Consider the following 8,668-nt stretch of genomic DNA (forward strand, 5'->3'; position numbering starts at 1 on the left):
TTAGCTAGTGGATCCACCTTATAGCTATACATTTAGTTTTACCTTAGGCAAGTAGAACACCTCTGTTGGTATGGGGTTACATGACACCAGATTTTCCATGTAGCTCACATGGTCTATGTCGGTTATGGCTATTCTTCCCAAAATGAAAGATAATGAATGAGACATGAACTACACTATAACTTCTTGGCAAGTTTACTTAGCAGGAGTGGGGGTATGGGACTTCACTCTCACATTGCACAAGTAGACTTAGTGGGATGTTGTAGGATGGTTCCTTTATATTGTGATGAGATTCAATGTATGCATGTGTATTGAATGAATAGTTGTTGTGAATGACTTCCCTTGTATTTAAGTAATGTACATGGCACTTTATATAATTGTGATTAATGATTATGATGAGGTTTAAAGATGATGTGCATGACCAAGGTAGCTTCAAAGGGGTGCTTAGTAGGGTTGGTATTATGGGATGCCAACCATACATTGCACAAGTGTTCCTTAGGGGTTGCTAAGGGTTGATATTTTCATGTAATCAGTGTAAGTGTGATTATGGTTTGTATTGTATGTTGTAAATGCATGTTGGTTTCCAAACTTCATAAATGCATTCTTTCAAATGAAAATGTCATTTTTATCATATTTAAGGATTTTATGCATGTTTCCATACTTAGTACATATTATGTGCTAACCCCTTCTTTATTCTACATCTTAATGAGTGTAGGTTCCGGCTAGGTGACTTTCACTCTCCTTTGAAGAAGACTTGGATTTGCTTTTCTCCAAGTTGTGGTGAATCCTCCAATTCGAGGATGGGATTTCCTATTTCATAGTTCATTTTGTATCTCGTGTATTGAGACTTTTGTTGATGTAAAGGGCTAAGTCCCAAACTTTGTATTCTTATGTTTTAGATAGTGTATGAGACAAAGTCTAGATTTCCTATTACTTTCTTTTATGAAAAGTGAAGTTGAACTTCGATTGTAAAGTTTTAAATTTTCTGCATTATTTTCTATGTCTTATGTAATGATGATGCTAGAGGCTTGTATGAGACCCCTTTGGGGTCAAGTACGCCATGTTACGTCTAGGGGGTACTCCCGGGTCGTGACATATTCCTAACATTTCCTTGTAACCGTTTTATTCGCTTGTAACCGTTTATGTTTAGAAAGTTTGCCCTTTGTAATGAACTATGTCTGACCTGAATTCTCAAGAATAAGATACGTAGGCAACCCGTGCCAGCCTCAGTCACCCCCTTTATCCCTTTTAATGTATTTTTCTTTGTACTTGAACTATGCTCGACCTGAATTCTCAAGAATGAGATATGTAAGTGGCCTATGTTGGCCTCGGTCATTTCCTTATTAAAATTTCTTATTTCTGTTAATCCTCAAGGGGGGAACTACATTTGACCTGATTCCTGCCTCAACGAGATACGTAGGTACCATAACGGTTCAGTAATATCTCCCGTAATATTTCTATCTTTATTTACAATAAAAACTGGGACATAATTTTTTAGAGGGACTCAAAATTTCTCAAGGAGAAGATCTTTCCAACAAGTCAAGACTGAGGTTACGTTGAGAATTGCAACTGGACAGAACTATTGTGAAGATCTCAAAAATTCCATGATTCGTTCATCAAAGGTTCAAGATACACCAAGACAGTTAACTGGGACAACAATTTTTGAAGATGACCTCAAAAATTTCAATAGGGTTCATCGAAAGTTTGGAACAACTTTGAATATCTTCAGCATGATCAAAAGTTTGGAAGTAACTTCAAATGATCCCCAAGTCCATTATGAGATCAAAAGTTAACCTCAACAATCTTTGACATTTCAAGAGTAAGATCACCCAAACTTCAAGAATCTCTAGAATCTTTCCAGCAAGTTAACAGATAGACCACGAAGCATCAACTCCAAAGGCGTTCACTAAGCTTGACGTGACATGACACTTGGCAGTGACCTTTCTCAAATATTACTTTTTGAAAACCTATTTTTCTTAAAACTTTCTTTCATGTTTCAATTATTTTTACATAAAAATACTTCATCTTATCTATCAAGAAGCGGGAGATCGGAGAAATCAACTGGAAATAGAAAAAATAGGAGCAGACAACAGAAGAGATCGACACAGATCAGTTCATTTTAAACTAACAATTTTTCTATAGATGCAGGAAAATTTTTCTTGTTTCTTATACCAAGGAATTGGGAATATGAGTAGCATTAATTCACTCAAATTCTCAGCAAGGCAAGATCTATTAATAAACATGCAAATGTTCAAAGATGAAACAAATGAAAGTCTCGAAGAAAAGCAATATTGTCGTTTTCCAACAATAAGAAATATCTAGAGGACGTTCATCTACATCGTATTATCTAGCATGATAATATATTTGTTCTGATAGTTATTTATATTGTAGTGTCGAATGAGACGTTATCTCCAACCAGAAGATCATCTACATTCCTCAATGAAGCATTATCTTCATTCGATACGAGGGAGGCATCATCTGCATTACTCAAGGAAGCATTATCTTCATTCATCACAAGAAAATCATCATCATGTACATCACTCAGGGAAGCATTATCTTTATTCACCGCGAGAAAATATCATCATCTACATCACTCAGGGAAGCATTATCTTTATTCATCGTGAGAAAATCATTATCATCCGCATTGCTCAAGGAAGCATTATCTTCATTCATCGCAAGAAAATTATCATCATATGCACCGCTCATTGAGGCATCATCCTCATCTCATGGCCCAGTGAAGCCCTAAATTCATTCATCGCAAGAGGATCATCATCATCATCATTGCCCAGTGAAGCATCATCAATATTTTCATCTTAAGAACGACATCAAGAGACCCATCAATATATTACATCAATCTATTTTACCATTTTAATATCAAAATAACAGTACATTGAAAAATTATATTGCAAATATGAGATATAAGCTTTATTTGCTCTACATTAAACTGAAAGAAACTTATGTCTAGTATTCAAAGAGAGCAGCGAAGTGCTAACACGGTAAAAGATATTATCTCTCCATTTGAAATATGTTTTATGCTAATGAGTTTTATCTCAGTCCTTGTCTAGAGTATCCAAAAGGATGAATTCTCAAACAAACCACAGGTGTGGACGACATAAAAAAGGATGCAACACAACTTGAAACTTTCTCTTAGCAGCGAACTAGGACATAGTCCAAAGAGGAATACCAAACTCTTAAGTCGCGAGCTGAGGTGAGACTTCCACCACAATCAAACCACATCCCTATTAAAAGGCATGTGGGTATTTCTTTAGGTTCATCGGTTTCAATTTCGCATTCGGAAATTTGGTTTTCACCGGAGGCAACTTTCCAATTTGAGTTACAATGCACCAAGAGCTTTAGAAACTATGTATGTATGAGTTCTTAATTATGGATGTGAAGCACGCCACATTCATGGTTAAGAGGTTACAAACCTCTTTTTCACACTCGGCTATTTTGTCACTCTTCCAGAACCAAATGTTATCTTGCATAAGGGATTCCTTTTCAACCGATTGAGTCGAACTACAATCAACCTAATTCTCTAAGTTGAGGAATATGTAGGCGGGATCAGTGTTGAAAACTTGGCTATATTCCAACATACTCTCTCAAATATCTTTCTCGAGCGTTCCGGCCTCTTCATAATTCGGTATCGGGATAGCTTCTAAATTCTTTCAGAATCGTGCGTCAAATCAAGCGTATCGAACTACAAGTGGCCTGAATTCTCATATAGACTAAGATATGTAGGAAACCCATTTCTGGGATTCTTCCATAATTCCTAAAGTCCGTACCAAATCCCTTTTCTAAAAGATGAAGATGTGGTCGGTCAAAATTGGATTCGTCAATTTCATTATCCTTGAATTTCTTTCACCAATCCAAGTCAAATGAAGGATAGTTGTTGACACCCAATTTTGGACCTCTACGTTAGGAATTAATCATCGAGCTTCTTTAATTTCAAACGATTTAAAATAATTAGTTTTATAAAATTTCAAATAAATTTTTTTGCAAGTTATAGAATTTTTAAATAATAAATATGTTTTATATAATTTTGTATATAATTATTATATTTTATAAATGTTTGAAAATCATGTCAAAAAAGATTTTAATTTTTAGTCAAATATTTTATTCAATTAGTTTAATTTAAGTTATGATTATAATTTTGAATCACTAGTTTATTAAGTTAATTATTTTATTTTGTTAAGTTTAAAAAGCTCAATTATTAGTCGATACTAATTCATCTTATTTAAATTTTAGCCGAACTCACCAATTAATCCCATTTGGCTACGTTTGGGAGTTTGATTGGTTATAATTGCAACCCATTTGGCTATCTCGTTGTTGCAATTTTAGCCACTCTTTATCTTACCTTCCCTTTAACTCCAAAGACTAATTTTTGGCTCTTTTCAATTCTTTGCAAGACCCATGTTGGGCCCCTTTCTCCCAACAATCATCAAGCTCAATCCCTTGTAGCAAAAGAAAGACCTTCACATCCCACATCCCAGCCCACTCTTTCAATGACCCAAACTCGGCCCAAACCCCGCCCAATTCTATTGCACAAAGAGGAACACAATAGCCTACATCTGACCCCCCAACGTTGACATTAGCAGGGAAAATGTCAACTCAGCGTTAACAACATTCCAACAGCATCAAACGACATCAATAATGTTCACAACATCGATGCCCAGTAGCATTAACAACAACGTCCACAAAAACAACAAAAATACAATGTTCGATTCCAATGGCGTCTTCACAGTGAATTCACGAAGATACTCGACATGTGCACAATTCTAGTTATGCATAGTACGATGTGTCGTCTTCCTTGTTCCCTCTTACAACAGTCCTGTTTCAGCCGGTGCAGCCAGCCATGTCTTTCATCCTTGTAGCTGCGAGATTGAGCCACACAAGGGATCAAGGGCATATGATCAAACTGGGACATCCATTTCACCTCTCTTCCGTTTGATTTCGTTGAGAATTGGGTATCAAATCGGTATATTCCTATCCTTGATAGGGGAATTTGAAATGGGAATTCAAAAATTGTCCTAATCCTTATCCGAATTTTCTTCCTCCCCCTCCCCAAAAAATCGAACCTTAATTCCCCCTCTATATAAACCTCTGCATTTTCATTGTTTAAGGGGTTAAATTTTGGGCATTTCAGCTGTCTATTAATTCAAAGGAATTCTCTCTCTTTTCGATATACAATTTTCCGAATCCAAAATTCTAAAGTTACTATTTATATTTTTCGCTCAGATTTCTTTACTTACTGCTCGTGTCTGAACTGGTGTGATAAAATAGTTCGTTCCAAGCTCGTCATTGTCCTAGTCGTTGCCCGAAAAAAGGTAACGATTCTTTCTCGATAACATTATCTTCATCTCTTTTCCTATTTCGATCTCTTAATGTTGGAAAAATACTATTTCCGTGGTTGGTTTGTTGATATATGTTGTTGAGTTTATGATGCTCTGAACATGATACATGTGTTCTTGGGCTATTTTGTGGGTCAGTCTTAGTGCCGAGCTAAAGTCTTTGCGGTTTATGTTCGATTATGTTGGTTATCTATTCCTCTGGTTGAGCTTGTTTTGTTATTTTTCTTTTTTTTTCGAGTTCACAATTTGATTATCGAATTTGTTTTCACTTGTTTATGCCACCTTCAAGCTCAGGTTTCGTTTGGTCTGTTAATATTAATTTTGTTCTCAAATGAGAGTAAGAGTCCTAGAAAATAGCTAATTTGAAAACAGAATATGGTATTATCTTGTTGTTTTATGGATTCAGCTAGTTTGTTATCTCTATTCTTTGATTCCGTTATACTAGTCTGTTAAGTCATGAAGTTGCTATTCGTCATGCCCCTTTTAAGATTTTGTTTGTTTTGAGGTTTATTGTGAGCTGTATAAATCAAATGAGCTTGAAATATTTGAATTTCAAGTTACCGGGAGATAATAAATTTCGAGGCTCTAAAATAGCTTCATGAATGCCCAGTTTCATATTTCAAAAAGAGACTAATGCAATGGCTATCTAAGTTGATTTCTTACTGTTTTAGGTGCCATGGTATAATATGATTTAGATTTTCCTGTTATATCAAAATGACTTTCTTACAACAATAGTATACTTCTTGATGTCTCTGTCATCATTTGGTTTTCGATTTAATTGAACTGAAGGTTTGGGTCCTATTTTGTCATGAGTTTAAAGTCCAGATTACGGGTCGTTTCTGCTTTAGTGCTATTCTTTGAGTATTGTTAATGTCTTGTCTTTAGTTTTATCTGACCAGTTAGTTGGTTCTCTTATTTTCTTAATGTTTGTTCTTCTCAAATGATTTATGTGATTCTTAATGCATGTATATCACTAATTGGTAGCTATGGATTAGTCATTAATTGTCTTTTATTTAATATGATTCTGCCATTTTTTTTTTGTGTTTTTCTTTTTAAGTTGCTTTAAGAGTTTCATTTACTAATTCATTTCTTTCTTTTTCTTTTGTTGTGAATTGCATTTGAGTCCCTACTTTGCATCTTGAGTTTTGGGCCATAATGGCCCAATATTTATATTCATCGAATCAACTTCATCATTCCAAGAGCAGAAACTGAAATACATGGCAAGAGGAAGCAAAATACAGGTGTTGGAAGCAAAAACAGGTTGATATGCAGCTTGTATATACTCAATATACACTAATATACAAACCAATATACATCCTATATACATGAGTTCACCCTCAGTATATATGCAGATTTTCAGAGGAGAAATGGGCTAAAGCTCAAATTCTATTTGCTACAGCACATCCAAGTAAAAAATGGGCCCAAAGACCTAATGAAATGACCAGCAGATGATTTTGATTTAAATGGGCCACATCCCATCACTTAGGGCAATTTGTTAAAGTTAGGACATGTGGGCCAAAAGCCCTATTTAGTTGAATTTGGGCAAGGAGCCCAAGTTCCAATTATTCTCCTCTTCTTTCTTTACTTTTTTTTTGTATTGACTAACCTTGTTTTCTTTTGGTTTAAATTTAATTAAATTCCCAAAGATTGCCCTTTTTTTATTTTTATGTTTAATCAAAGTATTATTTATTATTTACTTACTTATTTTGTTATTAATAAAATGTTATTTCCTCAAAAAATCTTTGTTGATTTATCTCCCTTGGAAATCTAAAAATTGTTTCCCTTTACTTTATTTTCAAAGTTGGTCAAAGTCAAACATTTAGTCAAGTTGTAGGTCAACCGCGGTTAGTGGACACTTCAAGTGCCTAACACCTTCTTGAAGTGTAAATTGAACCCCGAACCCCTCTGGTATTTTCAAATAATTTCTCTGTTTAAATATTTTGAAAATTATGAGTTTTTTTTCATTTTTCTTAAAAAAATTAAGTGGCAACTCTTATAAAATCGTTTTTAAAATTTTTTTAAGTTAAATTGATTTTTGTAAGTAAAGTCTAATATTTCTCTTTTTAAACATAAAATATCAAGCATCTTCTTCTTTGGATTATCTCTAGTTATTGCTTGTAGATGTAATTTCATTTTACCTTATGTTTTTTTAAAAAAAAAAATTAGAACATCATCTGAATCATCTTATTTTTGTTCATTTCCTTTTGTGTTCTTATTTTTAGAATAAAAAACATGCATAAGTTATTGCATCTTCACTTGGTCATTCCGGTGTTTTGATCTATTTTTTTGTCGATTAACTCAGACTTAGCAAGAGATCTTGTAATTTATTGGAAATCTTGATTTAGACCCAAAGCAAAAGATGAGAAATCGTCCAAAAAAATTTAATGCATAGGTATACCTCGAGTGATTCTCTTGGAAGGAGTTTGCTCATCAATGATTTTGACTGTATTTAAGGCAAAAGGTGAAAAACCAAAAGTAATCAGTGTGATATACAAATACAAATAAAAAAAGAAGTAGATTAAAATTGCAATAATAAATTAAACAAACTACACGATTTGAGAGGGAAACAATATTCTTTTAAAATTTTGAAATCTAATTGTGCTTGAGTGAATTAAGGAAAAGAATAAGTAAAAAGATTATGGAGAGAGAAAGTATAACTTTGTACAAGTGTGAAAACAAAATATACAAAAACGAACATGACCCACTGTAATGACCGGATTCTGTCGTTATAGAAAAGTCAATAGGGAAAAATTTTGGGTCGGAAAACTTTTTCGTAGTAACTTGAAATTTTCCAACCTAGTCCAGATTTGGACGAAATCAGAGTCATTAAGGTGTAGGAAAATCTGGTAACAATCCGGTGGATCATTTATGTTTTTGAGTTCATGAGTGGATAGATAACTCGTTAAGGAATCCGTACGACTTTACAGAATTGAATTCGGGCGAGTAGAACTTCAGAATCGATCTTAGCGTAAAGGGTATTTTCTGAGCGTTTTTGGTTAGAGGTGTGTTATGAAATGAGGGTCTTGAAATCTTTTAAATAGCTCACTGGTTCATGCAAGCCGCCTTGGCGGGGTTTTTGCTGCTCTAGCGGGGCCGTTACAGCGGGGTGAGGGCCGCTGTGGCGGGATTAACGCGACCTAAAGTCGTAAATAAACCCCTAAATAACCTTATTTTGCACTTTTTTATTTTTAGAGTTAAGGAACGACCCCCAGGCGACTCCTAACAGCTTTTCACCATTCTTGAGTCTAAAGGTAAGCTTTTCACTTCCCGAATCCGTTTTTCGATCCATAGAACGTAATAGAATGGGTAATTATCGATGGGGG

The sequence above is a fragment of the Solanum tuberosum genome, unplaced genomic scaffold, assembly GCF_000226075.1.
Source record: "Solanum tuberosum cultivar DM 1-3 516 R44 unplaced genomic scaffold, SolTub_3.0 scf00046, whole genome shotgun sequence".
Lineage (NCBI taxonomy): Eukaryota > Viridiplantae > Streptophyta > Magnoliopsida > Solanales > Solanaceae > Solanum > Solanum tuberosum.